General features: G+C 55.9%; 1 pseudogene; it reads right to left on the reverse strand.

Moving 5' to 3' along the window:
* The window catches only part of LOC144807610 (uncharacterized), a 41,550-nt pseudogene extending 19,364 nt beyond the window's left edge, over positions 1 to 22,186 (reverse strand).
* Positions 22,187 to 23,153: the final 967 nt, after the last annotated feature.

The raw sequence follows: 23,153 nt of genomic DNA on the forward strand, positions 1-23,153 counted from the left end.
ATGATTGGACCTCGTGAGCTAACGGCTCCACTGATTCTATCTACAGGTTGTGGTGAAAATCTTTTGGGCCTGGATTTGTTGAAACGATTATATGCAACATTGTATTGTTCCCCCGAAGGAGTGGAGCTTACATTGGGACGGAGAGTGATCTCTCCCATGTATTTGTCGGTCGATAAATTCCCACCGGAATTGAGTTCCCTCCCTGCGTCCCTATGGGCCACAGGTCCTAACGATGTGGGCCTGTTGGACATTCCACCCTATGTGATTCAATTGAAACCAAATGTGCGATTACCACGTTTACCTCAATATCGTATTTCTCTTGAGGGCGAACGAGCGCTGTTAGCAATCGTTCATGATCTCATTGGAAAAGGTGTTGTTGAAGAAACTCGTGGAAACGTGTGTAATAGCCCTGTATTGCCAATTCTGAAACAAACTGACCCAACTAAACCTCCTGTGTATCGTTTCGTAATAGATTTAAGAGAGGTGAACAAAATAGTGGTTCCACAATTTCCTGTGGTTCCCGACATTACGGCCTTACTAACAATGATTCCGGCATCTGCCTCCTGGTTCACAGTAATCGATCTAAAGAATGCTTTCTTTAGTATTCCGATTGCCGAGGAAAGCAGAGACCTATTCGGATTCTCATTAGGTGGTCGTAGTTTTAGGCTAAAACGCGCTCCACAGGGCTACTGTGAGAGTCCGTCAATCTACAGCCAAGCACTTAAAGGTCAACTTGATGCCTTTGTTTTACCAACGGGTGCAGCATTGATTCAATATGTTGACGATCTTTTAGTGGCAGCTGATACAGAAGCTATTTGCAAAACGGCTACAGTATCTTTGTTACACTATCTACATGACTTACACCACAAGGTATCGCCTTCAAAGCTACAGTATTGTTGTCAAGAAGTAACCTATTTAGGTCACTTATTGTCAAAAGAAGGGAGAAGGTTGACCCCAGAGAGAATTGCAGCGATTTCCCGAATGACTGTGCCAAAAACCCAGAGAGATGTTCGTGCCTTTTTAGGTATTACGTCCTATTGCAGACAATGGATTCCAAATTTTTCATTGTTGGCAAAACCATTGATAGCCCTTACGTGCAAGGATGTTTCATCCCCATTGCCTTGGACTGAAGAGTGTCAGAAAAGTTTTTCTGAATTAAGTGATGCGTTGTGTTCTGCTCCTGTGTTGGGTACTCCTGACTACAGTAAGCCGTTTACACTATACGTTCACGAGAAGGATGGTTGTGTGTTGAGTGTTCTGACACAACCTTTTGGTGGCAAACAACGCCCATGTGCCTATTTTTCTTCGACTTTAGACCCAGTAGCAAGGGCCTTGCCGAGTTGTTTAAGGTCTACAGCGGCAGCTGCGGCGTCCATTCGACAGTCCGCAGGTTTAGTCATGAATAATATGCTCACGGTAATGGTTCCGCATGCAGTTGACACTCTATTGAATCGAACGAAAACTCAACATCTGACGAGCGCAAGATTGTCTGGATATGAGTTGACATTGCTGGCCAGTCACATACGGATAAAACGATGTAATGTGTTGAATCCAGCAACATTGCTGCCAATCGACACAGAATCAAGTGGTGAAGCAGTACATGACTGCTATCTCAGAACTGAAGAGGAAACTAAGGGTCGTATTGACCTAAAAGATACTCCATTGACAGATCCCGATGGTACTTTATATGTGGATGGTTCCTGTTTTAAGTTGCCGAATGGTGATGTGACGACTGCGTATGCTGTAGTAACATTAAGAACGATTGTGGAAAGAGCAAGATTAAGTCAGAATTCGGCCCAGGCCGCTGAGTTAGTCGCATTGACGAGAGCGTGTGTGTTGTCTAAAGATAAACGGGTGAATGTGTTTACAGATAGCCAGTATGCGTTTGGTGTGGCACATAGTTTTGGACGATTGTGGAGAGAGAGAGGATTCCTTACGTCGCATGGCACGAAGATTCAACATGGTCAGCTTGTAAATGATCTTTTAGATGCACTCACATTGCCTAAACAAGTGGCCATAGTCAAATGTAGCGCACATCAGAAAGTAACAGATGATGTAGGTCGTGGAAATGCGTTTGCGGATGAAACGGCTAAAGAGACGGCTAAAGATTTGACGAATAGAATGTATGTTACGAGCTCAGTGAGATGGCCAACAGAGACTGGTATGTGTGAAGACACATTTGAAAGTGTGAAAGGAATACAGAATGAAGCCACTGAGACGGAAAGGACTAAATGGAGAGAGAGCACGGGAAGATTGGATGAGAATGGATGTTGGGTTGATTTATCAGAGAAGCAGAGATGGATGTTACCGGATGCGTATGTGCTTGCTGTTGTTACAATGGCTCATGGTATGGCGCACATCAACACTAAAGGCATATGCAAGTTGTTGTCTCATGTATGGAAGAATGATGGGATTACTAAGTGTGCCGAGAGAGTGGTCAAGAATTGTATGGTGTGTTTGATGCACAATCCTGGTAAGGGCACCCCCACTCCACCTGGCCATTTTGCCCCTCCTACATACCCTTTCGAAGTCATCCAGTTGGACTTTATCCACATGGACCGATGTAATAACTTGAAGTACGTGTTGGTTGTGGTATGTGCATTCTCTAGGTGGATTGAGGCCTACCCCCTTAAGGATAAAACGGCTTTATCCACGGCAAAAATTTTGCTCAAAGAGTATTTTCCCCGCTACGGAATGCCTCGGGTCGTATGGTCGGATAACGGAAGTGAGTTTGTTGGGAGTGTGATGAAGAGTGTGTGTCGCGGTTTAGGGATAGTACAAAAATTCCATAGTGCAAACCATCCACAATCAGCAGGCTTAGTGGAAGGATATAATGGCACTCTAAAACTGAAATTGGCTAAAATTCAGGCAACAACTGGTTTATCATGGCCCGACGCTTTGCCTCTAGCTCTCCTGTCGACCAGGGCAATTGTACACTCTCGAGTAGGGCTCAGCCCATATGAGATTGTGTTCGGCCGTCCTGCTAATGTATGGGGAGTCCCAAGACCTAAGGAATTTGATAGAATTGAATACCCTATGTTGATCGATTATCTCTATGATCTGACTGCTAAATTGAGTTTGATTCACCAACAGGTCTTTGAGGCTCTGCCGTCACAAACAGAGGGTCCTGGTCATCGGCTCCAACCAGGAGACTGGATCCTCGTCAGAAACTACGGACGAAAACGAAACCTTGAACCAAGATTTGTGGGTCCGTTTCAGGTACAGCTGGCTACGAGGACGGCGGTTCGACTACACGGACGTCGGAACTGGGTACATGCTACCCACACGAAAAGAGTCCCGCTTCCTCTGCCGTCGGACACCTGGATGAGAAGAGGTCTTTCTTCATCTGAGACAGACACTCCGCAACGTTTCGTTCCATTCAGCGAAGCTCGGCTTGTATCTGACACCGTTGTTGATTCCCCCCAAACAATTTCCTCCACGTCAACCTTGGAAAATTTGACTGTTGAACAATCACCTGAACAATTGAACACTCCTTTGCTGTCCAATCCACTGTTTGAAGATCAGACTCACCCTGGAAGTAGCCGATATTTTCTTCGTCCACGAACAAGCCACAAATAAAAAGATTTTTTTGTTTCTAGGTTCTACATTGCTCTGAAAACAGTGGACAATATATATTGTGTATTTTTTCTTTTTCGTACAGCCAAGAACATTATTTAGCTAGAACCTACCATCCAGGTTGACCGTAGGGCCGTGCGGGTACTTCCTTCTGTTTAGCAGCTATCGACACAAGGTTGGTTTCTATTATCGATTTCTGGGAACTCCTGGAAATTGATAACCGCTACTCAGAACGAAGTGCGTCAAGAACGTCGCGGACGGTCGTTAGGGGATGGAATCATCATTGTCTAAGCTGTCGAAAAGAGAGGAAATTGTGGCGCAAAGATCTGCATTGGATAAAATATTTCATACGAAATGGTTCTTCTTACAGGTGGTCATACTGTTCCTGACTATATCTATGTTGCTGGTAGGGGGAGTGTATTATGGGTCCCAATTCTTATTGTCTTCTGCTACATCTACTCTCCCATCTCGTGATCTATATTTCGTTTCTACTGTCTCTCCACATTCCTTTTATCCTCTGCCTCAACACGAACAAGTCAGACGTGCGGAATTCAGAAACAACTCTTTTATCCAACTCTTGCATCAGCATCAGTTAGTGGTAAACACTACCAACTGTTGGGTGTGTGGGTTAATGCCACATACCATGGATAAGGGTATTCCGTACTTAGTTCTGCCTTATAGTGCACAAGGGTCAGCTCGAGCATTACAAACTATGTTCCGTAGCGCACTAGATTCCTACCCCCATCGAGAACCACGCTCAGCAAACTCTGGTCCTGGCCCGTACCACAAGACTCTGGCGAGAGCTATTGCAGACTTAGATAGAGATATTTTTGACGCATCGCTCATCCCAGAGGAAGAGGTGCGAGCATATAAGGAACTAAGTGAGGCTGAGTACAGCTTATCAGTGGGTGAGAGGCAGCTTAAAAGCTCGCCACCGATATGGATTGTACCTCACCTTGGTAATTTCTGCTTGAAAGGTCTTGGTCGAAATCCGAGAGCTCAGTTTGGGGAGAGTGCTTGTACCGAGACGTATGTCTTACCGACGCTCTCTTCCCCTATTTTCCTGCCTGCCAAGGGTACCTACTTTGTATGTTATGATCGAGCCTATATGTGGTTACCTCATGACTTCTCGGGTACCTGCTATATTGCGAATCTTTTGCCTCCCACTTTCACTGTGGCCTCTGATTATTACAGAAATAGAATTGTAAGAGGTGTGGTTAGCAAAGAAGATACTTCCGGACAAGAAGCGGGAGACTTCTTTAAGGGTTTCCTACCGTTCTGGGGACCGATGATTAATAGCAGGAACTTGAGGCAGTTAACTCGTGTAGTAGAATCAACTGCCAACATAACTGCAAATGCCCTTGGTAATTTGACAGCCGAGCTCCAAGCGGATAGACTGATGACGTTGCAGAACCGTATGGTTCTAGATATCGTTCTAGCAGATAGAGGTGGGGTTTGTAAAGTCATCCATTCGAGCTGCTGCATATTCATACCTGATAACGCTCCAACGGTTTATCAAGCCATCTCTAAGTTGCACAAAATTTCGGAGTCCATACACGTGGACGAAGGAAATTGGACGCTTCTGGGATGGTTTTGGGGTCTGATATCAACTTGGGGTTTGAAGATTCTGATGATCATAGGGGTTGTTGTGACATTTCTGTTTTCATGTTGTCTTTGTGTGCAATGTGGTCCTGCCTTATGTGGCCTTTGTGCTACGACGTGTATAAGACAGCCCGTTGTCACCAAAGAGGCATTGAAGGATAGAATAATGTATCAACAACATCTGGATGATCTGATGAGTATCGAAATTGATTATGATTCCGACTAGTGCTTGCCTACATGAGGGCAAAAGGACCGTCTGAGGTTCCGTAAAAATTATTACGATGTTCTGGGCATTGCCGAATATGGACGAGTTTGGTATCTACGAACCGTAAATGGCGAGTTTGGCAAGTGTGTGTGTGTTCGCTACGCTACCTGCCAGGGTTCGTCTAATATTACGTGTTCTTCATCCGAACCCTTGGGTTCCATTTTAGATACGGCATCCATTTTGTTTCTTGCCCTCACGTAGTCAGCGAGCAGGTAACTGTTCGCCCCTTGACCCTCTAGTTCCCAAGCCTTGCGGAAGACGCATATTCCTTTCATGCGTCTTTATGGCCTGAGGAATGACACAGCAAAGGCAAATGGCTCAGCTTGAGGGTAATCTGGTCGTGCCGGCTTATTGTGACAGCCTTGCAGGCGATGGGATCCAACTCTTTGATCCTACGATCATGCTTCCGATATTACCCCCACACTCTTTTCTCTACACGTGTCTGACTTCCTTGCAGCTGCTCTTGTCTCTTCTTCTTTGTCATTTACAACTCTAATGGGTGTGCCTAATGGTGGGAAGATGTACTTTTACAGTTGGGAACCGGCATGGCTATTTGTAATGATGTTCCGGGATTCTGAACACATGAAAGCGACCTCTTTGAAGTTTATTGTGGGAACTGGATTGTAATCTTTTGTCCACATGTTATGCAATGGCAACATTCTGTATAAAAGAGAGCGACCTACAAACCCAATTTGAAGCATACTCGCAGAACTACTCCATGTACTTCTTATGACTCTTGTTTCCCTGCAGTAATAAAAGCTGATCTTTGACGCCGAAGGAAGTGTCCCGTGTCTCTGTAGTTTGTGCGCCGAAACAGGTATCCCATGAAGGTTATAGGTGTTGTTCCCTGGCACCGCTGGTACTGTTAAAAGTCCAGTCCTTCACCGGAGGTGCCATCAAAACTCCCTGGCTTATCTCACTCGGGAGCCCTTTACCCCCCAGCCGGGACTGGCGCGCTTTTGGAGCCTGGGTTTCACTGGGGCCGGGGTAACGCTAGGCCCAGGGAGACAGGGATGTCGGGAAGGGAAGATGGCGTCCGGGCCTTGTGGGGCATGCAAGGTTAGGCGCTCGGAGCCGGGAGTGGAGCGGGGAAGGCAGGCCTGGTCGAGGTTCCAGGGGGATCTAGGCTTCGCTGGGGTAGGGCGACCAGGCTCGGGGTGCCGGCTACACTAACGGGGAGGCTGCGCAGGGGACTCGGGGTACAGGCCTATGCTCACAGGGTGTGGAGGGACAGAGGCGAACCACGCCACGAGGCCGGGTCCAACACTGTGCATTTACACCCATGAGCACTGGACACGCCCCCACTGCCCACGCTACCTGTGCATTTACACCCATGACCCCTGGACTCGCCCCCACTGCCCACGCTGCCTGTGCATTTACACCTGTGACCCCTGGACTCGCCCCCACTGCCCACGCTGCCTGTGCATTTACACCCGTGACCCCTGGACTCGCCTCCACTGACCACGCTGCCCGTGCATTTACACCTGTGACCCCTGGACTCACCACCACGCTGCCTATGCATTTACACCGTGACCCCTGGATTCGCGCCCACGCTGTGACCTCAGGACTCGCCCCCACTGCCCACCTTGCCTGTGCATTTACACCCGTGACCCCTGGACTCACCCCCACTGCCCGTGCATTTACACCCATGACCTCTGGACTCGCCCCCACTGCCCACGCTGCCAGTGCATTTACACCGTGACCTCTGGACTCTTCCCCACGCTGCCTGTGCATTTACACCTGTGACCCCTGTACTCGACCCCACTGCCCACGCTGCCTGTGCATTTATACCTGTGACCCCTGGACTCGCCCCCACTTCCCACGCCGGCTGTGCATTTACACCCATGACCCCTGGACTCGCCCCCACTGCCCACGCTGCCTGTGCATTTACACCCGGGACCTCTGAACTCTCACCCATTGCTGCCTATGCATTTACACCCATGACCCCTGGACTCTCCCCCAAGCTGCCTGTGCATTTACACCCGTGACCCCTGGACTCGCCCCACTGACCACGCTGCCTGTGCATTTACACCTGTGACCTCAGGACTCGCCCCCACTAACCACGCTGCCTGTGCATTTACACCTGTGACCTCAGGATTCGCCACCACGCTGCCTGTGCATTTACACCCGTGACCTCTGGACACGCCCCCACTGCCCAGGCTGCCTGTGCATTTACACCTGAGACCTCAGGACTCGCCCCCATTGCCCACGCTGCCCGTGCATTTACACCTGTGACCTCTGGATTTGCCCCCACGCTGCCTGTGCATTTACATTCGTGACCCCTGGACTCACCCCCACTGCCCGTGTATTTACACCCATGACCTCTGGACTCGCCCCCACTGCCCACGCTGCCAGTGCATTTACACCATGACCTCTGGACTCTCACCCACGCTGCCTGTGCATTGTTGGACAGGCCGCATGGTCGGGCTGCCCCCCTCCCCGCAGTAGGACCTGGACCCTGGCTCTCCCTGCATCCCCAGCCAGAGTCCCTAAACGACCACCCGAAGTACCCTGCAATCCCTCCACTACAAGACACCAGCCCCGGACCCAGCTGGCCCGGGTCACCATCCACACCACGACATCGAACCGGCCGCCATCTTGGGGCACTGCAGCACGAGGCCGCGTGGCCTCAACTCGACCCTAACCCTGGGCCCGGCCGGCCCCGACATCGGGGCACCAACCTCCCCCCAGGAGGCAGAGTGACCACTTGGCAAATCAATGGGAGAAGGAATCGTCAACGGCTCCCCTCCGCCAGGTGTCGATCACCCCCGGCCGCCCTGGGCGCTGGCTCCACCCCCCTGCTGGGTGTCTGGACTCCCTCATCCCGGACCTCCCGGCCCCCAGGCGCGAGGGTCCGGACATCAAAGGGGACCAGACCTATAACTGGGGCAGTGCCAGACCAGGAAGGCAGTTGTATCCTGGAGTCGAGAGACCCGAGAAGAACTCATCCGTGACTGGCCTGCTGGCGCTGCCGCGGCCCTCTGCCTCGTGAAACCATCATCTTGGCCTGCTGGCGCTGCCGCGGCCCTCTGCCTCGTGAAACCATCGTCTTGGCCTGCTGGCGCTGCCGCAGCCCTCTGCCTCGTGAAACCATCGTCTTGGCCTGCTGGCGCTGCCGCGGCCCTCTGCCTCGTGAAACCATCGTCTTGGCCTGCTGGCGCTGCCGCGGCCCTCTGCCTCGTGAAACCATCGACTTGGCCTGCTGGCGCTGCCGCGGCCCTCTGCTTTAAGAGACTATCACCTTGGCCTGCTGGCGCTGCCGCGGCCCGATCCACAGACACTCCAGCTCGAGGATTGTGAGCTCACCGTTGACCACTACCTGTACCGATCCGGTACCAAGACTGTCCCGCTACCCCCTTTCCCTACAGAGACTAGAAGTGAGAGGACCCCCGGGTCCAAGATATCCTGTATCGCTGATATCCTTGCCTTAAGAACCTTATATAAAACCTTGAACTCAACCTGGTGTGGTGCCTGTTTGTGGGGAGGGAGGTAACTTGTCTGTACGATCGCCGGAGACGGTCCCCCTCGGGGATCTCTCCCTCGGTATCCGGCCGACCCTCAGGGTCCCCGTCTAACATTGGTGGCAGCGGTGGGATGTGCTACTTCCCTGCCTCCTGTTCGCCTATCGGGAGGTCCCGCAGAAGTCCCTCGGCTTCAGCCCATTTGAACTCCTGTACGGGCACCCCGTCCGGGGCCCCCTCAGCCTAGTCAAGGAAGGTTGGGAGCAGCCTCCCCAGAAAACTCCCCCGGACATCTACAGGTACCTCCTGGCTCTCCGCAACCAGACCCGGCAGTTCCGAGACACCGCCAAAGCCAACCTCGAGGCCAGTCAGGAGGACATGAAGAGGTGGTACGATCAGCACGCGTCCTCCATTGAGTTCGAACCGGGACAACAGGTCTGGGTGATGTCCCCGGTTGAACCCTGTGCACTCCAAGACCGATGGTCCGGGCCCTTCAAGGTAATCGAACGCAAAGGGCCCGTCACCTATTTAATCGACATGGAGACTGCCCGGAACCCCCTACGGGTCCTCCATGCCAACAGGCTAAAACCCCATTTTGTGCGATCCGAGCTCAGCCTCCTGATGGCTACCGATAATGGGACAGAAGAAGACTCCGAACCCCTTCCGGACTTACTGAGGGCCTTCGAGCAGGATGGCTCAGTGGAAGGGGTCCAGCTCTCCGAGGCCCTGTCCCCGGAGCAACGCCAAGACTGCCAAACGCTCCTGAGGCGGTTCGCCTCCCTGTTCTCCCTCACCCCCGGAGTCACCCCCTGGTGCCTCCACGATGTGGACACCGGGGACAGCCCTCCTATCCGACACCGGGCATACCGCGTACCAGACCGGGTACGAGCCTGCATCCAGACCGAGGTGTCCAAAATGCTGACCCTGGGAGTGATCGAACCCTCAGACAGCCCCTGGGCAAGCCCAGTCGTCCTGGTTCCCAAGGCGGCCGCCCCGGGCGTTGCCCCGGAGCTCCGGTTCTGCGTGGACTATCGGGGGCTGAATGCAGTTACCCGGACCGACGCTCATCCCATCCCCCGGGCCGACGAGCTAATTGACCGGATGGGGGCCGCCCGCTACCTGAGCATCTTCGACCTAACAGCGGGCTACTGGCAGATCGGCCTCACCCCTCGGGCCCAAGAACGATCCGCCTTCTCTACCCCAGACGGGCACTACCACTTTAAAGTCATGCCCTTCGGCATGAAAAACGCCCCGGCCACGTTCCAACGGCTGGTAAACCAGGTACTGGCGGGCCTGGAAGACTTCAGCGCCGCCTACCTGGACGACATTGCTGTGTACAGCCACCAGTGGACCGACCACCTCCGCCACCTGCGGGAGGTTCTACACGCCCTCCAGCAAGCCGGGCTCACCATCAAGGCCAGCAAGTGCCAGGTTGGCCAAGGGTCCGTGACCTACCTGGGACACCAAGTGGGAAGCGGGCTAGTGGCTCCTCTCCAACTCAAGATTGCTGCCATCCAGGCCTGGCAACCCCCTACGACCCAAACGGAGGTCCGGGCCTTCCTGGGGCTCACCGGATACTACCGGCGGTTCGTGAAGGACTATGGCAGCATCGTGGGGCCCCTCACAGAGCTCACCTCCAAAAAGGGCCCCAAAACCGTCAACTGGACCCTGGACTGCCAATCGGCCTTCGAGAAACTAAAGACCGCCATGTGCACGGCCCCCGTGCTCCAGGCTCCCGACTACAGCCGGGAATTCATTGTGCAGACGGACGCCTCCGATCATGGTGTGGGGGCCGTCCTCTCCCAACTCAACGCCGAAGGGGTCGACCATCCGGTGGTCTTCATCAGCAGACGCCTCTTGCCCCGAGAACAGCGCTGGAGCACCATTGAGAGAGAGGCCTTCGCCGTAGTCTGGGCACTCAAGAAGCTCCGGCCATACCTCTTCGGCACCCACTTCCGGGTGCAAACAGACCACCGACCCCTGCAATGGCTGATGCAAATGCGGGGGGAAAACCCGAAGCTGTTGCGCTGGTCCATCTCCCTGCAGGGGATGGACTTCACGGTGGAACATCGTCCAGGCCAGGACCACGCCAACGCCGACGGCCTGTCACGCTTTTTCCGCCTCAGCGAGGAGAGTCCCCAGGAAGATGGCTGACTCTCCCCGCCTTCAGCTGGGGGGGACGCATGTTGGACAGGCCGCATGGTCGGGCTGCCCCCCTCCCCGCAGTAGGACCTGGACCCTGGCTCTCCCTGCATCCCCAGCCAGAGTCCCTAAACGACCACCCGAAGTACCCTGCAATCCCTCCACTACAAGACACCAGCCCCGGACCCAGCTGGCCCGGGTCACCATCCACACCACGACATCGAACCGGCCGCCATCTTGGGGCACTGCAGCACGAGGCCGCGTGGCCTCAACTCGACCCTAACCCTGGGCCCGGCCGGCCCCGACATCGGGGCACCAACCTCCCCCCAGGAGGCAGAGTGACCACTTGGCAAATCAATGGGAGAAGGAATCGTCAACGGCTCCCCTCCGCCAGGTGTCGATCACCCCCGGCCGCCCTGGGCGCTGGCTCCACCCCCCTGCTGGGTGTCTGGACTCCCTCATCCCGGACCTCCCGGCCCCCAGGCGCGAGGGTCCGGACATCAAAGGGGACCAGACCTATAACTGGGGCAGTGCCAGACCAGGAAGGCAGTTGTATCCTGGAGTCGAGAGACCCGAGAAGAACTCATCCGTGACTGGCCTGCTGGCGCTGCCGCGGCCCTCTGCCTCGTGAAACCATCATCTTGGCCTGCTGGCGCTGCCGCGGCCCTCTGCCTCGTGAAACCATCGTCTTGGCCTGCTGGCGCTGCCGCGGCCCTCTGCCTCGTGAAACCATCGTCTTGGCCTGCTGGCGCTGCCGCGGCCCTCTGCCTCGTGAAACCATCGTCTTGGCCTGCTGGCGCTGCCGCGGCCCTCTGCCTCGTGAAACCATCGACTTGGCCTGCTGGCGCTGCCGCGGCCCTCTGCTTTAAGAGACTATCACCTTGGCCTGCTGGCGCTGCCGCGGCCCGATCCACAGACACTCCAGCTCGAGGATTGTGAGCTCACCGTTGACCACTACCTGTACCGATCCGGTACCAAGACTGTCCCGCTACCCCCTTTCCCTACAGAGACTAGAAGTGAGAGGACCCCCGGGTCCAAGATATCCTGTATCGCTGATATCCTTGCCTTAAGAACCTTATATAAAACCTTGAACTCAACCTGGTGTGGTGCCTGTTTGTGGGGAGGGAGGTAACTTGTCTGTACGATCGCCGGAGACGGTCCCCCTCGGGGATCTCTCCCTCGGTATCCGGCCGACCCTCAGGGTCCCCGTCTAACATGCATTTACACCTGTGACCCCTGGACTCGACCCCACTGCCTATGCATTTACACCTGTGACCCCTGGACTCGCCCCCACTGCCCATGCTGCCTGTGCATTTACACCCATGACCCCTGGACTCACCCCCACTGCCCACGCTGCCTGTGCATTTACACCTGTGACCCCTGGACTCGCCCCCACTGCCCACGCTGCCTGTGCATTTATGCCCATGACCCCTGGACTCGCCCCCACTGCCCACGCTGCCTGTGCATTTACACCTGTGACCCCTGGACTCGCCCCCACTGCCCACGCTGCCTGTGCATTTACACCCATGACCCCTGGACTCGCCCCCACTGCCCACGCTGCCTGTGCATTTACATCTGTGACCTCAGGACTCGCCCCCACTGCCCACGCTGCCTGTGCATTTACACCCATGACCTCTTGACTCGCCCCCACTGCCTGTGCATTTACACCCATGACCCCTGGACTCGCCCCCACTGCCCACGCTGCCTGTGCATTTACACCTGTGAACCCTGGACTCGCCCCCACGCTGCCTGTGCATTTACATCTGTGACCCCTGGACTCGCCCACACTGCCCACGACGCCCTTGCATTTACACCCGTGACCCCTGGACTCGCCACCACTGTCCACGCTGCCTGTGCATTTATACCTGTGACCCCTGGACTCGCCCCCACTTCCCACGCCGGCTGTGCATTTACACCCATGACCCCTGGACTCGCCCCCACTGCCCACGCTGCCTGTGCATTTACACCCGGGACCTCTGAACTCTCACCCATTGCTGCCTATGCATTTACACCTGTGACCTCTGGGCTCTCCCCCAAGCTGCCTGTGCATTTACACTTGTGACCTCTGGACTCTCCCCCAAGCTGCCTGTGCATTTACACCGTGACCCCTGGACTCGCCCCCACTGACCACGCTGCCTGTGCATTTACACCTGTGACCTCAGGACTCGCCCCCACTGCCCACCTTGCCTGTGCATTTACATCTATTACCCCTGGACTCGCCACCACGCTGCCTGTGCATTTACACCCGTGACCCCTGGACTCGCCCCCACTGCCCACGCTGCCTGTGCATTTACACCTGTGACCTCTGGATTTGCCCCCACGCTGCCTGTGCATTTACACTCGTGACCCCTGGACTCACCCCCACTGCCGGTGCATTTACACCCATGACCTCTGGTCTCGCCCCCACTGCCCACGCTGGCTGTGCATTTACACCATGACCTCTGGACTCTCCCCCACGCTGCCTGTGCATTTACACCTGTGAACCCTGGACTCGACCCCACTGCCCATGCTGCCTGTGCATTTACACCCATCACCCCTGGACTCGCCCCCACTGCCCACGCTGCCTGTGCATTTACACCCATGAGCTCTAGACACGCCCCCACTGCCCACGCTGCCTGTGCATTTACACCCATGACCCCTGGACTCGCCCCCACTGCCCACGCTGCCTGTGCATTTACACCCGGGACCTCTGAACTCTCACCCATTGCTGCCTATGCATTTACACCTGTGACCTCTGGACTCTCCCCCAAGTTGCCTGTGCATTTACACCTGTGACTTCTGGACTCTCCCCCAAGCTGCCTGTGCATTTACACCTGTGACCCCTGGACTCGCCCCTACTGCCCACGCTGCCTGTGTGTTAGAAGGGGCAATCTCAGAGGGCCAGGTTGTGCTCACCCGGACACCCCAAGACCCACCTCTCCCACAGAACTTGCCGAGTCTTGATTGTGAGGTCCTCACCGAGGAGGACTTCGGGTCTAGGATCGTACACACTGAGCTCACACCACACTACGAACAGACACCACACCGGTGGGTTTTAGTAACAAGATCTTTATATAAGCAAATAATGAAGGAAGCACTCTTATATACACAGTGGTCAAGGGACCGCAAAGTCTTAGAGGATTCGGGAAGGGGGAAGTGGGGCAGTCTTTTAGTCTCTGGGTCCGTACGAGGCGTACCCTACACACAGCTCTCAATCCTCGAGCCGGGGGGCACGGGAGGATGGTCGTTCTGACTGCCTCACCTCCGTCGAGTTGGCTCGGTCGTGATGGTGGTCTCGATGGTCCAGCCGGACCAGAGTACTCCTCGAGCCGCAACGGGGTCAGCTGGGCTCGGATGGTCTTAGAGGTCGAGCCGCGACAGCGTCAGCAGGGCTCCGATGGTGCAGGTTCAGCTCGAGCCGCGACAGCGTCAGCAGGGCTCCGATGGTCTTAGAGGTCGAGCCGCGACGGCGTCAGCAGGGCTCCGATGGTTACAAGTTCAGCTTGAGCCGCGACAGCGTCAGCAGGGCTCCGATGGTTACAAGTTCAGCTCGAGCCGCGACAGCGTCAGCAGGGCTCAGAGGTTCAGGATGAGTCTTCTTAGGGTTAGCCGCGATCAGATCAGCAGGGCTTCAGGTCCAAGATACAACTGCCCGCTAGTTGTCGGGTGGGCCCAATTATAGTCCTTTTGCTCTTTGATCTCCGGACCCTCGCAGGCGGAGGTCTCAAGCCCAGGGGGCTGGTCGTTGGCGAGGTCCGGCGGTTGGCTCTTTGATCCCTTTGAAAGATGGGTCCGGGGATTCCCAGACGCCCAGCGGGTCTGGAGCCAGCCCTCGGGGAGGCCAGAGGGGTGATCGAAACTGGCCCACTGGGGAGGGCCAAAGGTGTGACAGAAACCAGCCCCTCAGGGGAGGCCGGAGGTGCCATCGAAACTCCCTGGCTTATCTCACTCGGGAGCCCTTTACCCCCCAGCCGGGACTGGCGCGCTTTTGGAGCCTGGGTTTCACTGGGGCCGGGGTAACGCTAGGCCCAGGGAGACAGGGATGTCGGGAAGGGAAGATGGTGTCCGGGCCTTGTGGGGAATGCAAGGTTAGGCGCTCGGAGCCGGGAGTGGAGCGGGGAAGGCAGGCCTGGTTGAGTTTCCAGGGGGATCTAGGCTTCGCTGGGGTAGGGCGACCAGGCTCGGGGTGCCGGCTACACTAACGGGGAGGCTGCGCAGGGGACTCGGGGTACAGGCCTATGCTCACAGGGTGTGGAGGGACAGAGGCGAACCACGCCACGAGGCCGGGTCCAACACTGTGCATTTACACCCATGAGCACTGGACACGCCCCCACTGCCCACGCTACCTGTGCATTTACATCCATGACCCCTGGACTCGCCCCCACTGCCCACGCTGCCTGTGCATTTACACCTGTGACCCCTGGACTCGCCCCCACTGCCCACGCTGCCTGTGCATTTACACCCGTGACCCCTGGACTCGCCTCCACTGACCACGCTGCCCGTGCATTTACACCTGTGACCCCTGGACTCACCACCACGCTGCCTATGCATTTACACCGTGACCCCTGGATTCGCGCCCACGCTGTGACCTCAGGACTCGCCCCCACTGCCCACCTTGCCTGTGCATTTACACCCGTGACCCCTGGACTCACCCCCACTGCCCGTGCATTTACACCCATGACCTCTGGACTCGCCCCCACTGCCCACGCTGCCAGTGCATTTACACCGTGACCTCTGGACTCTTCCCCACGCTGCCTGTGCATTTACACCTGTGACCCCTGGACTCGACCCCACTGCCCACGCTGCCTGTGCATTTATACCTGTGACCCCTGGACTCGCCCCCACTTCCCACGCCGGCTGTGCATTTACACCCATGACCCCTGGACTCGCCCCCACTGCCCACGCTGCCTGTGCATTTACACCCGGGACCTCTGAACTCTCACCCATTGCTGCCTATGCATTTACACCCATGACCCCTGGACTCTCCCCCAAGCTGCCTGTGCATTTACACCCGTGACCCCTGGACTCGCCCCCACTGACCACGCTGCCTGTGCATTTACACCTGTGACCTCAGGACTCGCCCCCACTAACCACGCTGCCTGTGCATTTACACCTGTGACCTCAGGATTCGCCACCACGCTGCCTGTGCATTTACACCCGTGACCTCTGGACTCGCCCCCACTGCCCAGGCTGCCTGTGCATTTACACCTGTGACCTCAGGACTCGCCCCCATTGCCCACGCTGCCCGTGCATTTACACCTGTGACCTCTGGATTTGCCCCCACGCTGCCTGTGCATTTACATTCGTGACCCCTGGACTCACCCCCACTGCCCGTGCATTTACACCCATGACCTCTGGACTCGCCCCCACTGCCCACGCTGCCAGTGCATTTACACCATGACCTCTGGACTCTCACCCACGCTGCCTGTGCATTTACACCTGTGACCCCTGGACTCGACCCCACTGCCTATGCATTTACACCTGTGACCCCTGGACTCGCCCCCACTGCCCATGCTGCCTGTGCATTTACACCCATGACCCCTGGACTCACCCCCACTGCCCACGCTGCCTGTGCATTTACACCTGTGACCCCTGGACTCGCCCCCACTGCCCACGCTGCCTGTGCATTTACACCCATGACCCCTGGACTCGCCCCCACTGCCCACGCTGCCTGTGCATTTACACCTGTGACCCCTGGACTCGCCCCCACTGCCCACGCTGCCTGTGCATTTACACCCATGACCCCTGGACTCGCCCCCACTGCCCACGCTGCCTGTGCATTTACACCTGTGACCTCAGGACTCGCCCCCACTGCCCACGCTGCCCGTGTATTTACACCTGTGACCCCTGGACTCACCTCCACGCTGCCTATGCATTTACACCCGTGACCCCTGGACTCGCCCCCACTGCCCACGCTGCCTGTGCATTTATACCTGTGACCTCAGGACTCGCCCCCACTGCCCACCTTGCCTGTGCATTTACACCCGTGACCCCTGGACTCACCCCCACTGCCCGTGCATTTACACCCATGACCTCTGGACTCGCCCCCACTGCCCACGCTGCCAGTGCATTTACACCGTGACCTCTGGACTCTTCCCCACGCTGCCTGTGCATTTACACCCGTTACCCCTGGACTCGCCCCGACTGCCAACGCTGCCTGTGCATTTACACCTGTGACCTCAGGACTCGCCCCCACTGACCAGGCTGCCTGTGCATTTACACCTGTGACCTCTGGATTTTCCCCCACGCTGCCTGTGCATTTACACTCGTGACCCCTGTACTCACCCCCACTGCCCGTGCATTTACACCCATGACCTATGGACTCGCCCCCACTGCCCACGCCTCCTGTGCATTTACACCCATGACCCCTGGACTCGCCCCCACAATGCCTGTGAATTTACACCCATGATCCCTGGACTCGCCCCTCCTGCCCACGCTGCCTGTGCATTTACACCCGTGACCTCTGGACTCTCCCCCACGCGGCCTGTGCATTTACACCCTTGACCCCTGGACTTGCCCCCACTGCCCACGCTGCCTAAGCATTTACACCCATGACCCCTGGACTCGCCCCCCACTGCCTGTGCATTTACATCTGTGACCCCTGGACTCGCCACCACGCTGCCTGTGCATTTACAACCATGACCCCTGGACACGCCCCCACTGCCCACGAAGCCTGTGCATTTACATCTGTGACCCCTGGACTCGCCCCAACGCTGCCTGTGCATTTACATCTATGACCCCTGGACTCGCCCCAACGCTGCCTGTGCATTTAAACCCGTGACCCCTGGACTCGCCCCCACTGCTGTGCATTTACACCTGTGACCCCTGGACTCGCCCCCACTGCCTGTGCATTTATACCTGTGACCCCTGGACTCGCCCCAGCGCTGCCTGTGCATTTACAACTGTGACCCCTGGACTCGCCCCCACTGCCTGTGCATTTACACCTGTGACCCCTGGACTCGCCCCCACTGCCTGTGTATTTACACCTGTGACCCCTGGACTCGCCCCAACTCGCCCCCACTGCCTGTGCATTTACACCTGTGACCCCTGGACTCGCCCCAACGCTGCCTGTGCATTTACACCTGTGACCCCTGGACACGCCCCCACTGCCTGTGCATTTACACCTGTGACCCCTGGACTCGCCCCCACTGCCTGTGCATTTACACCTGTGACCTCTGGACTCGCCCCCACTGCCCACGCTGCCTGTGCATTTACATCTGTGACCCATGGACTCGCCCCAACGCTGCCTGTGCATTTACACCTGTGACCCCTGAACTCGCCCCCACGTTGCCTGTGCATTTACACCTGTGACCCCTGGACTCGCCCCCACTGCCCACTCTGCCTGTGCATTTACACCCGTGACCCCTGGACTTGCCCCCACTGGCCACGCTGCTTGTGCATTTACACTTGTGACCCCTGGACTCGCCCCCACTGCCCACGCTGCCTGTGCATTTACACCAGTGACCCCTGGACTCGCTCCCACTGCCCACGCTGCCTGTGCATTTACACCTGTGACCCCTGGACTCGCCCCCACTCCCCACTCTGCCTGTGCATTTACACCCGTGACCCCTGGACTCGCCCCCACCGTGTCTGTGCATTTAAACCTGTGACCCCTGGACTCGCCCTCGCGCTGCCTGTGCATTTACACCCGTGACCCCTGGACTTGCCCCCACTGGCCACGCTGCCTGTGCATTTACACCCATGACCCCTGGACTCGCCCCCACTGCCCCCGCTGCCTGTGCATTTACACCCGTCACCCCTGGACCTGCCCCCACTGGCCACGCTGCCTGTGCATTTACACCCATGACCCCTGGACTCGCCCCCACGATGCCTGTGAATTTACACCTGTGACATCTTGACTCGCCCTCACTGCCCATGCTGCTTGTGCATTTACACCTGGGCACCCTGGACTCGCCCCCACTGCCCACGCTGCCTGTGCATTTACATCCGTGACCCCTGGACTCGCCCCTACTGCCCACGCTGCCTGTGCATTTACACCCGTGACCCCAGGACTCGCCCCCACTGCCCCCGTTGCCTGTGCATTTACACTTGTGACCCCTGGACTCGCCCCCACTGCCCACGCTGCCTGTGCATTTACACCCATGACCCCTGGACTCGCCCCCACTGCTCAGGCTGCCTGTGCATTTACACCTGTGTCCCCTGGACTCGCCCCCACACTGCCTGTGCATTTACACCCATGACCCCTGGACTCGCCCCCACTGCTCAGGCTGTCTGTGCATTTACACCTGGGCACCCTGGACTCGCCCCCACTGCCCACGCTGCCTGTGCATTTACACCCGTGACCCCTGGACTCGGCCCCACTTACCCTGCTGCCTGTGCATTTACACCCGTGACCCCTGGACTCGGCCATGCTGCCCGCGCTGCATGTGCATTTACACCCATGACCCCTGGACTCGCCCCCACTGCCCACGCTGCCAGTGCTTTTACACCGTGACCTCTGGACTCTCCTCCACGCTGCCTGTGCATTTACACCTGTGACCCCTGGACTCAACCCCACTGCCTATGCATTTACACCTGTGCCCCTTGGACTCGCCCCCACTGCCAACGCTGCCTGTGCATTTACACCCGTGACCTCTTGACTCGCCCCTAATGCCCACGCAGCCTGTGCATTTACACCTGTGACCTCTTGACTCGTCCCTACTGCCCACGCTGCCTGTGCATTTACACCTGTGACTCCTGGACTCACCCCCGCGCTGCCTGTGCATTTACACCCATGACCCCTGGACTCGCCCCCACTGCCCTCGCCGCCTGTGCATTTACACCCATGACCCCTGGACTCGCCCCACCTGCCCACGCTGCCTGTGCATTTACACCTGTGACCCCTGAACTCGCCTCCACGCCGCCTGTGCATTTACACACATGACCCCTGGACTCACCCCACCTGCCCACGCTGCCTCTGCATTTACACCCGTGACGTCTGGACTCTCCCCCATGCTACCTGTGCATTTACACCCATGACCCCTGATCAAGTCCCCGCTGTCCACGCTGCCTGTGTATTTACACCCGTGACACCTGGACTTGCCCCCACTGCCCACGCTGCCTGTGCATTTACACCTGTGACCCTGGACTAGCCCCCACGCTGCCTGTGCATTTACACCCATGACCCCTGGACAAGTCCCCGCTGCCCACGCTGCCTGTGTATTTACACCTGTGGCACCTGGACTTGCCCGCACTGCCCACGCTGCCTGTGCATTTACACCCGGGACCTCTGAACTCGCCCCAATGCTGTCTGTGCATTTACATCCATGACCTTTGGACTCGCCCCCACTGCCTACGCTGACTGTGCATTTACACCAGTGACCCCTGGACTCGGCCCCACTGTCCACGCTGCCTGTGCATTTACTTCCATGACACCTGGATTCGCCCCCACTGCCCACGCTCTCTGTGCATTTACATCCGTGACCCCTGGCCTCGCCCCCACGCCAGCTCACAGTAGTGTTAGTCCAGGGAAGTTATTATCCTAAAGTTTCCCGTTCAACTGATTAGCTACCTCTGGTCCAATAGTCCCTATGAACCTAATGGAGGCCCTCCTTTTTTCCTGGATATATGATACATGACACTATGTCAGGGGGTCGCTGACACGGACGGACTGTTCGTTTCCACCCCGTCCGCAGGATTCAGTCGGTCCCTTTAATGCTTTTTAGATCACCTCAGTGGACCTACCTTCTACGTCGACGTCACCTCTCAGGAACCTATCAGCGGAGGCGACGTCATTGCCCGGGAACCAATCCGTGGAGGCGGATAAGGAAGCTCCCTTCCAGAACGAGAGCGCGAAAGCCGGAGAAGGAGGTGAATTCGAGGAGAGAGCGGAAAGCGTTGAGGCGGCAGAACAGAAGCCCGACCCCGGTGCGGAAGAGGACCGGGCCCGAGAATCCGAGAAGCCAGGAGGCCACCGATACCACAAGCCGCCCTGCCGCACTTCTGGAGAAGTGTGGCTGGACAAGGTACTGGGCCGCTTAAGGGGTCTGTTTCATTCACGGGGTGGGACGGGATAGGGGTGGTTGAGGGAGGTCACGGGGCTGTTTGTCCACTGTTCTCTCCCCGAGCACTTCACTGAGCGTTTACTGAATGTACAACGAGTGACGGAACCCCGGTGATCCTCTCACGCCCCCTATTCTCCTCCTTCTAACTTACGTCCCAGGACATAGTCAGTAATCCGGGGGGTTTCTTTCTTTTCTCTTTGAGCCCCACACCTTCGGAGAAGTATCCAGAAACCCCGGTGACAGCCTTAGAGTCCCAGGAGATTCGACAGAGAAGAGTCTACAAGAAGCTCCCCCTGTCTTTAATTTCGTTTTGACTTGGAACTATACTGTGCATTGTATGTCAGTATCCTGAATAAAACCCCCTAAGACTAGTTCTGAGTGCTGCAACCTCCTTCTTAGGCCATTCCTCCCAGCCAGACCGTTACACACTATCATTTCTATTTTTTCTAACGATTGGATGCCCTACATCAGATGGTAGTAACTTTAGCTACAAGACGCTTCTTTTATTCTTTAATTTGTTGTTATTATTTCACACTTTAGGTAGATTGGATCAACGCCACTACCTGTGAGGCTGGTGGCATTTTCAAAAAACCCAAAGTGTATATTAAACGCATTAAGTACTCACACGCCAGCCTCACTATGTATATACACTTCCACTGCACCACTGTTTAACTTCCCCTTAACTTCACTTCCCACGTGTGGGTTGGCAGGCACCTCACTTTTTGCTTGTTTACGCGAGTTCTGTGCAACTACACTTTTATATGCATCACATTTTTAGGACCTGTACATATGTAGACATCTATCCATGTATTTTCGAGCTGTCGAGGAACTTCCAGCATTATTTTTACACAGCACTATGCTGCAATATTGCGGTAACAATCTCATGTTACACATAAGATTCAGGTTTTCTGTTTCGGAGGGTGGGAACTGCTTCTGCCGCACGTGTCCATAGACTCAACCATTCTACACAAATTGACGTACAAACAAGCACTATGCTATCATATCGGTCACAACATGCACGCCAAACCTACGCAGCAACGTTTGGGCCCCCGCATTACACATGTAACTGGCTGCTCACTATGTGTATGGTTGTACACTTTTGTTTAAACACACGAGCGCCATCCCACTCACCTGTGAATCAGAGCCGTCCTGTCCATGGCAATCACCAGTCTCATTCAACATGCTCATGATTTATAGTCCTTTGGCTATGTCTATTTTGCTTTACAACATGCTTGATGAAGTAAAATCGTAATGTCACATATGTTGCGCATTCCATCAACCAGGCCATGAGCTTCAGAATCAGCCCCATCATCGAGGTCTGCGAGTGCCAGTGAATCCTCTACTCCAGGGGTATGGTCAGGATCAAACTCGGCCCCACTGTTGTCTAAGGATGACAGGCGCCTTTTCAGGAAATCCTGCCTCAGCCTTTCCAAGCATTAGAAGTAGGAGCCTGTGATGGTCCAGCTTCATGACTTCCCTTGAACTTCTATGGGACACGAGACTGCCCAAGCTTTCCCCAGCTGAGGTCCACAGAGCGTTTCGATGCTAATAAGATGATTTCCCTACTCACCTGCTCCAATAAGTTGGAGACTGCTTTTTGTAAAGATTATTATTATTATTATTATTAAATCGGTTTTGTATAGCGCCAGGTTACCCTGGAGCATCCCTGCGCTTTTGCCAACTACCGACATCAGAGATAGCAGAAACGAAGAAAAATTAACAGAAGAGAAGGGTCTTAAGTTGTTTTCGGAAGCGCAGGAGACATGGTTCCGCGCGAAGACCTAGAGGAAGGGCGTTCCAAAGAGTGGAAACATTGACCGAAAATCTCCTACCTCCCGATCGGGCCTTTTTTACCCTGGGGACGACCGTCAGATGTTGCTGGTCTGAACGTAAAGTTCTGCTCGCTTTGTATGGGATCACCATCTTCTGAAGGACGGGGGGGCCTTTGCCTTGCAAGATTTTGTGTGCGAGGCATAGGGATTTAAATTTCACTCTTTCCCGTATTGGCAGCCAGTGTAGTGCCCTCAGTGCTGGTTTAGCGGAGCGGGACATGGGGATGTTGTAGAGCGTTCGTGCTGCCGCATTTTGAACTTGTTGGAGTCTGTTCAAAGTGCTCTCGGGGGC

The sequence above is a fragment of the Lissotriton helveticus genome, unplaced genomic scaffold (genome assembly GCF_964261635.1).
Source record: "Lissotriton helveticus unplaced genomic scaffold, aLisHel1.1 SCAFFOLD_404, whole genome shotgun sequence".
NCBI classification, from domain to species: Eukaryota; Metazoa; Chordata; class Amphibia; order Caudata; family Salamandridae; genus Lissotriton; species Lissotriton helveticus.